Raw genomic sequence first — 9,831 nt, forward strand, 5'->3', positions numbered from 1 at the left:
AGCAAGACCCTGTCTCTACAAAACAGTACACATACAAACAAAAAATTACCTGGATGTAGTGGCATGCACTTGTAGGCTCAGCTATTTGGGAGGCTGAGGCAGGAGGATTATTTGAGCAATCCCAGGAAATTCCTGAGAGTTTGAGGCTGCAATGAGCTATGACTGCACCACTGCAATCCAGCCTGGACAAAAGAGCAAAAAAACCCTCTGATTCAAAAAGAAAAAAAAAGTTAAAAAAAAAAAAAATCTCTTCCATCTGTAAAAGAGGGAAAAGAAGGGTACTAGAAGGCACCCTCCTTTAAGAGTTCCTTAACCCTTGCTCTACAGTTTTATACTTGAAGCAAGGTAAATCCCAACTTCTCCCAGTCTCTTTGGTGCAAAGATACCCTTTGTTCTCTAGACAATACAAATTGGAAGCAGCAACAGGCTCTGGTTCACAGAAGATTCTCTCTGATGCTATGATATCACTTACTTTATACTAATATCTAATTGGCCTTCATTCAGTCTAAGGATTAACCAAGGAACAAAGTGAAAAACAGCTTTTAACCAAAGCTGATATAACACAAAGAGGTAGAGCCTTTCAAATTATCTAAGCTAATCATCAGGAAAAAAAAAAAAAAAAAAAAAGAAAACACAACTTGAGAATATGGCATTTTACCAAAAAAAGAAAGCCCTGAAGACAATTACTATGAATTTCCTAAAGATACATATGTTGCTCATTTAGAGAAGACAAATTACTAGGGCTTGCCTAGGAAAAAAGTCAGCTAAAAAGGATACCATCTCATTGATCTCAATACAGATACCCCAGTGCCTACTCCAAAAGGTTCAAAATAACCTCCCCAATCACTCTCTTCCATAAACCCTGGCCAAACTACCCTCAAAATGAGTCATAAACATCACTACCTAAATGCGATTTGGTCACATTGCTCCTATTCACTGCACAGTCTCCAATGAGATTGACAAAGGTAAATCCTACATATTTCTTCAAGGTATACCTAAATTTCCTTTTCTCTGTTTAGATTGTTTTGACTCAGAAGTCATTCTCTCTTTTGCTTACCTAACAACAAGGTCCTATTGGACATATTAGACATTTGCATTATCTTAAGAGCTTATTTTTTGTAGTTTAATTAATGCTATAATTGAACAAATCGTGTTCACACATTTTCAAATACAAGAAATGACTACTTACACTTCTAACATCTCAATCAATTTCACTATTATTTTCTAGGCTCACCACACCTTCCCTCTGGGACATTTTTTCCTACCGAGTGCACCATTTAGTATTTCTTTTAGAAAGGTTATGTAAATGGTAAATACTCTTATACTCTTATGCTACATATTTTTAAATGTCTTAATTTTGTCCTCATCCCTTTTTGTTTGTTTTTTGGAAACAGGGTCTTACTCTGACCCCCAGGCTGGAGTGCCATAGTGCGATCATGGCTCACTGTAGCCTCGACTTCTCCAGCTCAGGTGATTCTTCCACCTCAGCCTCCTGAGTAGCTGGGACTACAGGTACATACCACCATATCTGCTAATTTTTGTATTTTTTTATAGAGACGGGGTTTTGTCATGTTGCTCAGGCTGGTCTTGAACTCCTGCGCTCAAGCAATCCTCCCACCTTGGTCTCCCAATATGTTGGTATTACAGGTGTGAGCCACTGCGCCCAGCCTCATCCTTGAATAATAGTTTAGAAGGATGGCCTTAGGGATATTACAGAATCAGCAGACCACTTTTTCAGTTTCTGGTCACTAAACTGTGTTTTTGTCCTACTTTTGCCTCTTAGTTCACAGCTTACAGTAAGACCACAGCCCCAGGCAGAGCTGGCAGCTAACGTTTTAGTGTCAATGATGGAAAACAGGCAGGGGGAAGGATTCTCCTGGCTTCCATCCCTTCCTTCAGGCAAGAGCTCCCCCATCTCCTGAGAAGCGGCTGAGGGGTAGTTAAGCAACTTTCTGCTTCTGGCCAGGAGCTTGGCAGTCTCAGAGTTCCAGGGCTACTTATCACTTTCTATTTCTGGTCACCTCCTGGTCCTTAGAGATGTTTGTCTTGATTTTGAGACTAGGTATGTCGTTTTAGTTTTATCTTGTATATCCTTTTGTTGCCATGTGGGATATGGTGCTGAAAAAAGACCTTCATGGAGCCACCTGACTGGAACTCTCCTGTGTTCCTCCTTGACACTGGGGTGCTCAGCATGGTGCTGACTATAGAAGAGTTGATAAATGCTGATAATTTTTACATAAGTTCAAGTAAATGTGCATATATGCAAACATGTCAATGGGATCCTGAATAACAAGAGAAATAACACATTCATAAACAATCCTAGTGGCATATAGGTTTTACTTGCTTTGATTTATAACAACCATACTGTCCATCTTATCCAAATGAATGTAATAATCCTGGGTTATTCATAATGAGCTTCAGTTACAATTTTAAGAAAACCAGGGAGCTGATAGGTATAAATCATACACAGTGTTGACACATCTCTTTCTGACTTCCTCTGTTCTCTACATACATTATTGAATTACAGAATTCAATACATTTATAGATATAAATGTGTATCTATATATACAATATAATTTAATATGATTCAGGATATAATTCAATACAATTATAGAATTCTAAAAGATGTTTATCTTAAATCAAAAACTGAAATGAACATGAATCAACTTGAATGGTTTTGACCCATGCAGCCCACATCATCCTCAGAAGTAACCCATCCCAAGTCTTTTGTGCGTATTCTAAGGAAGAATGAGGCGTATCCCAAACAGCACCACGATACAATAAATTTACAAAGTGTAGTATATCAACATCACAAAGAGAAAAATAATAATCTCCATGAATTTTTGGGTTTTTTTAAAGCAAAGAGTCAAAAACTAAAAATTAATCAGAGTATCTTCTGTAGTGATTAGAAAAATATTGTCTTTGCATCTGGAAAAGGCTTCTACTTATTTTACACTGACATATTTATGCTATGAAGAAAATAAATTCACTAGGTTATTGATTTCAATTAAAATATTGTTTAAGAACATCCAGGCCAAGCACAGTGGCTCACGCCTGTAATCCCAGCACTTTGGGAGGCCAAGGTGGGCAGATCAAGAGGTCAGGAATTCAAGACCAGCCTGGCCAACATGGTGAAATCCCATCTCTACTAAAAATACAAAAATTAGCTGGGCATGGTGGCAGGCATCTGTAATCCCAGATACTCGGGAGGCTGAGGCAGGAGAATTTGGGAGGCAGAGGTTGCAGTGAGCCGAGATCGCGCCACTGCACTCCAGCTTGGGCGACAGGGCAAGACTCCATCTCAAAAAAAAAAGATCCAACTGCCTCTGATTTAATTATCTGTTCCTCACACAACCTTTTTGTAAAAATTTTTTTACAGACAGGGTCTCATTCTGTCACCCAGGCTAGAGTGCAGTGGCATGATCATAGCTCATTGTAACTTCAAACTCTTGTGTTCAAGTGATCCTTCGGCACACAACCTCTTTGATTGATAACTTTATCTTCTAAGATAATCAACATACCAAATGAAAGTGTACTGTTCTGATTTGAGCCAGTTTTTTTAATCTACTATACACAATAAATTGACATTGTACTTTCCAGTTACTTTTGGGTAACTGGTAAAAATGAGTTCTTCCACCCATGAAGCTGAAAGCCTAATGGTTCTCCACCAAAGTGCAAACATCTCTATTTTTTTAAAAAAAAAACTCTGTACATCCAATGATTAATCATCCCTGCACAGCCATACTAAATAATCAAATCTTTATTTTATTTTATGTATTTATTTATTTATTTTGAGACGGAATCTTGCTCTGTTGCCCAGGCTGGAGTGCAATGGCACAATTTCAGCTCACTGCAACCTCCGCCTCCAGGGTTCAAGAAATTCTCCTGCCTCAGCCTCCTGGGTAGCTGGGATTATAGGCTTATGCCACCACACCTGGCTGATTTTTGTATATTTAGTAGAGACGGGGTTTCACCATGTTGGTCAGGCTGGTCTCAAACTCCTGACCTCGTGATCCACCCACCTCGGCCTCCCAAAGTGCTGGGATTACAGGCACGAGCCACTGCACCCAGCCATAATCAACTCTTTAAATCATTCAATTTACAGTTGGAAATAATCTTAGTAATGATCTCTTCTATAATCTCTAATCTCACTGCTTTTACCTGGTACCTGATTTTCCTCCTCCAGCCCAGTGGTTCTCAAATGTTAGCCTAAGGATATCAGAATCCCTTGAAGAGCCCACTAAAACACAGGTTGCTGAGTCTCCCTCCTCCTCGCTCCTCACCAGGAAATTCCCATTTAGTAGTTCTGGGTTGGCCCTAGAATTTGCATTTCTAACAAGCTCCCAGATAATGCTAAAGCTGCTGGGTGTGGGACCACACTTGGAGAATCTCTGCTCTAGTTTCTTCCTCGTTTTACTCCTGTAGAGTTAATAAAACTAATTTTACTTAGACTAGACATTCATGACCCAGGGCTCTCATACTAAAGTGAATTGAGTTTAACATGGAAGTCCTTCTGATTATTAGAATCCTCATTTATCCTGAGCTCATCTCTTGACCAACCTAGCAAACCGGTTCACAATTCTTGCCTCCACAACAATCCTGCCTCAGTTCTCCCTCTGCTAGAAGGCTCTCCTTTTCTGCAAATCAATGGCCACTATTTTATCAATCCTTATTTATTTACTCATTCATTCATTCAATAAATATTTATGAAGTACTTGCTATGTGTTAGTCACCATGCTAAGTGGTGTGAAAAAAGACCAAGGTCAAAATCTTCCATGACTAACCTTAAATCAACTCCAAACACCTCATGACTTTGTTACTCAACGGGGTACTGATCCAGACCCTAAGGGAGGGTTCTTGGGTCTGAGCAAGAATTAGAGGCAAATCCACAAAGCAAAGTGAAAGCAAGTTTATCAAGAAACCAAGTTTATTAAGGAATAAAAGAATGGCTACTCTCATAGGCAGAGGAGCCCAGAGGGCTGCTGGTTGCTCATTTTTATGGTTATTTCTTGATTATATGAGAAACAAGGGGTGGATTATTCATGCATCCCCTTTTTAGACCATATAGGGTAACTTCCTGATGTTGCCATGGCATTTGTAAACTGTCATGGCGCTGGTGGGAGTGTACAGTGAGGACGACCAGAGGTCACTCTCATCACCGTCTTGGTTTTGGCAGGTTTTGGCCGGCTTCTTTATTGCAACTGTTTTATCAGCAAGGTCTTTATGACCAGTATCTTGTGCCGACCTCCTGTCTTATCCTGTGACTAAGAATGCCTCAACCTCCTGGGAATGCAGCCCAGCAGATCCCAGCCTTATTTTACCCAGTCCCTATTTAAGATGGAGTTGCTCTGGTTCAAACGGATGGAGTTGCTCTGGTTCAAACGCCTCTGACAACTTTGTATCCACCTTAGAAGTTAAATTGTTCAAACAAGAAAAAAGTACCCCCAAAGCACATCAAACTGTTTTTTCCAGGAGTGGAAATAAATATGCCACGAATCTGTTATATTTTCTTTCCTGGTCTTCTTATAACTTAATATCCATTTTAGAGAGCTCTAAAAAGAGCTACGGGTCTAATAAAGATGCCACTATTTATATGTTGAATACACTTGCAGGATCTTCCTCTCAAGCGGTAGGTTTTAAAAAAAGTAACTGCTAGTAGTTAAACGTTGACGCTCAGTAGAAGGAAACTAAAATACTTGAGGGCAGGAAACAAGCCTTCCTTCTTGATGTTTCTGGAGTTTACCTAGCAGGTGCTCCAAAGTGAGATGAATGGATGAAACCACCCACTGCTTGTTAAACTTTTTAGACAGCATATTTTTACAGATAGCACTACAGCAATACATAGTTCACGGTAACATTTTATGCACTCTTGAGTAAATCCTCAAAGTCCTATGACAATATTTTAAAATTTGCTTTTACTCATGCTTAATTTTTAAATAATATTTATTCATATTCTAGAACAAGTTTGAATGAAGTCATACAAGTTGTCCAAGACTAATAACCCCATGGAATAAATAAAATTTATTAATGATAAAGGAAGCTTTCAGATAGACCCAATTAAGTCAATCTTATAATTTTATTGAAGCTTGACAGAAGAGTCCATGTAAGTGCAATAACGTTTAATGGAAACTCAGTCTGGTACTAAAAGAGTAGGCATTATATGCAATGAAAGTATAAATTATAAATAAGAAATAGTCTTATAAGAAGTTTGAATTTCCTCGAAATTAGCCAACATATACTTACAATCAAATTTATATGTTCAGTTAAGAAGACAGCTACAGTGATGCTATATATTGTTTGTACAGTCTGCATTTGAAAAATGAAGTTATTCTTTAATTAGCCATTTCTAAGCCAAAGTTAATGGTTGTTTGAAAATGAGGCTCATTACATGATTCTGCAAATGTACTCTGTAATAACTAACATTACCACACAGCTGTGTAAACATATTTACCATGACATATTCTTTTACCACAGGTGTATGTTTTCCATTCTGAGCATTATTAATATGCATCTGAGACTAGTCTGATGTAGAACTAACATTTAAGGGAAGAAATATTTCTTAAATTATTTAACTGTTTATAAAATAATATTTTAACTGGAGAACACTTAATACATCATAATCCATGTTATTTTTAGTGTTTTTATGCTCCAACTTGTTCTTAAATCGGTTTATGATAGTTACTTCTTTCTTATTTAAGATCTATTAATAATAGAATCCTCACCTAAAAAGTCAATAAAATCAGTCCCGAAATAAATGATCTGTTTTGTATTTACTAGCATGCATATTTGCAGCATGAGTAGTTTTTATGTCTTTCTGGTAACAAATACAGTTTTTGAAAGTAAAAATATTCCAAAAATATAATGAAATGACTGGAAATTATTAGTTAAAATATGAGGCCGGGGCAGTGGCTCACGCCTATAATCCCAGCACTTTGGGAGACCGAGGCGGGCAGATCATGAGGTCAGGAGTTCAAGACCAGCCTGGCCAATATGGTGAAACCCTGTCTCTACTAAAAATACAAAAATTAGCCAGGCATGGTGGTGTGTGCCTGTAGTCCCAGTTACTCAGGAGACTGAGGTAGAAGAATTGCTTGAATCTGCCAGGCAGAGGTTGCAGTGAGCTGAGATTGCGCTACTATGTTCCAGCCTGGGCGAAAGAGCAAGACTTCATCTCAAGACAAACAAACAAAAAAAAGAGTCTCTGAATAAACTAAAGATAAATTACCGTTTCTAAATTTATATAACATGTCATATTAAGAGAGAAGCTCTCAGAAATAAACTTTAGTCTCTTTTTAACATCATGAATACTAATTAATGTACTAAATGATACTGAAAACATCTGTAAGTATGTTTCTATATAAATAACATCTTCAGTATAGCTCAGAACAAAAGGCTTAGTAATGACTTATGATGTAATAGTGAAGACTGAATGACTACTTAAGCGCAGAGGCTTCAGAAGCTCACACAAATATATTTTCTATCTAACAAGTAGTTCAGACAATCTTGGAGATTACTTTTTAATTTTGGAAATGTAAAATACATTAAAAACCTCACATTGGCAGGTACTGGTTTTAAAAGATGTCTAAACCTTTACATGGACATGAGAATATTTTTTCAGCTTTTGTCCAATAACTATTAGCTTCATCCTTCCCGATTAGGGAAATGAATAAGAAGACTATTTTTCTTTTCCATAAAAGGAATTTGAATGGCAGGAGTACACAGCTCATATGCTAGGTTTTATTTGATCTAAGTAAGGCTGCCACACAAACACTGAAGCAGATTAAAATAAAAATAAAATGTATTTAAGCACAAATTTGATGTTTATGCACTCTACTGCCTCCTTCTGAGGAAAGACCCAAACATAAGTCTTCTAACGCACAGAAGTAGTTCTCTTCCCTAACCTCTGAGTAGACACCTCAGAACCTAGGAATGGCTTAGGTATCTGATTCATAAAGAATTTAGACTAGTAATCTTTAGTGTACTTGGAAGGCAATGTCAAATATCTATGATACCATCGAATTTTACATAGTGTAGATTAAGGTCACACTACATCTAAAGTTCTTAAACAGTGATCACAAAGCCAGCTTAAAAAATCTGAGCTCTTTAAAAACAGTCGGCAGAACTTTGTTTTCCCTCTCATCACAAAGGGAAAGAAAAAATAAGCAATTGGTTATATTAAAACAGATATCCCAAGTTATCCAATATCCTAGTAAATATATTTACATATATAAATTTAGTATTTACTTTTTATAATATGTATTTAGACATACCAAAATACCCATTTCTTTGCTCATTTTGATTCTTATATCTCACACTTTCCATCTGGGTTCAATTTCCTTTTAGTGAAGTATATGCTTCTGTAGCATTTCCGACAAAAATCTATGAGTATTGGCCAGTGGCTCACACCCATAATCCCAGCACTTTGGGAGGCCAAGGCAGGTGGATCACTGGAGGTCAGGAGTTCCAGACCAGCCTGGCCAATATGGTGAAACTCCGTCTCTACTGAAAATACAAAAATTAGCCAGGTGTGGTGGTGATGCCTGTAATCCCAGCTACTCAGGAGGCTGAGGCAAGAGAACCACTTGAACCTGGGAGGTAGAGGTTGCACTGAGCAGAGATTGTGCCACTGCACTCCAGTCCAGGTGACAGAGTGAGTGAGACTCCATCTCAAAAACAAAAACAAACGAACAAAAATCTATAAGTATTACATCCTCAGCCTCTGCAGGTCCCCAAATATCTTTGTTTTTCACTCTTACCCTTAAATTGTTTCCCTTAGTACTTTAAAGGTATTATTCCATTGCCTTTGTCATCTATTAGAAGTTAATTTTCAATCTTCATTTTCATTCTTGGTAGAAAACCTATTTTTTGTCTCTAGTCACTGTTAATACTTTCTCCTTTTCTTTCAAATATCTATTTCATATGCTTTCCTGGCTCCTCAAATCTCTCACGAATCCTTCATCCTCAAGCTTGGCTCATGACCTACTTCACTAAGAATACAGTAAGAATATACAAGCAATCAGAAGAGAACTTCCACAATTTATCACCACCAGAGCGATTCACCCACCAGTATCTGTTTGTGGGTTAGTTTTCTGCAATCCTGCATGTTTCTAGAGATAATCTGTCCTCACTTCTAAAAATAATCTATTTGTGTACTATATTCCAATTCCTCTCATCTACTCAACAAGACCATCAAATACTTCTCATCTTTCTCATTTTCCCTCTCTGTTGGATCATTCCCAACAGCATACAAATATGCTTTTTTCTCATTTTAAAAACAACACAAAACAAGTAAAATACCTTTCTCAGTCCTACAGCTCCTTAGAAATAGTGCATAGATTTCCCCACAAAGTACCTAACTTTAGCTCCCACTCATCACTCTGTTCATATATTAGTAAAAATAATAGTTAACTTGATGGAGATCATACTGCGATCAACTAAAAACATCATTGACTTCACCACCTTCATCTTGATCTCCTATCTCTAATTTGTCAGATGAGTTATTATCCTGCCTTAAAAGTATGTTCTGGCCGGGCGTGGTGGCTCAAGCCTGTAATCCCAGCACTTTGGGAGGCCGAGACGGGCGGATCACGAGGTCAGGAGATCGAGACCATCCTGGCGAACACGGTGAAACCCCGTCTCTACTAAAAAAAATACAAAAAACTAGCCGGGCGAGGCGGCGGGTGCCTGTAGTCCCAGCTACTCGGGAGGCTGAGGCAGGAGAATGGCGTAAACCCGGGGGGCGGAGCTTGCAGTGAGCTGAGATCCGGCCACTGCACTCCAGCCCGGGCGACAGAGTCAGACTCCGTCTCAAAAAAAAAAAAAAAAAAAAAA

General features: G+C 38.1%; 1 protein-coding gene across 6 annotated transcripts in view; it reads right to left on the reverse strand.

The window, feature by feature from the left end:
* Positions 1 to 9,831, reverse strand: part of DISP1 (dispatched RND transporter family member 1) — a 199,228-nt gene that overhangs the window by 91,737 nt on the left and 97,660 nt on the right. The window lies entirely within an intron of this gene.

The sequence above is a fragment of the Papio anubis genome, chromosome 1 (assembly GCF_008728515.1).
Source record: "Papio anubis isolate 15944 chromosome 1, Panubis1.0, whole genome shotgun sequence".
Classification (NCBI taxonomy): domain Eukaryota; kingdom Metazoa; phylum Chordata; class Mammalia; order Primates; family Cercopithecidae; genus Papio; species Papio anubis.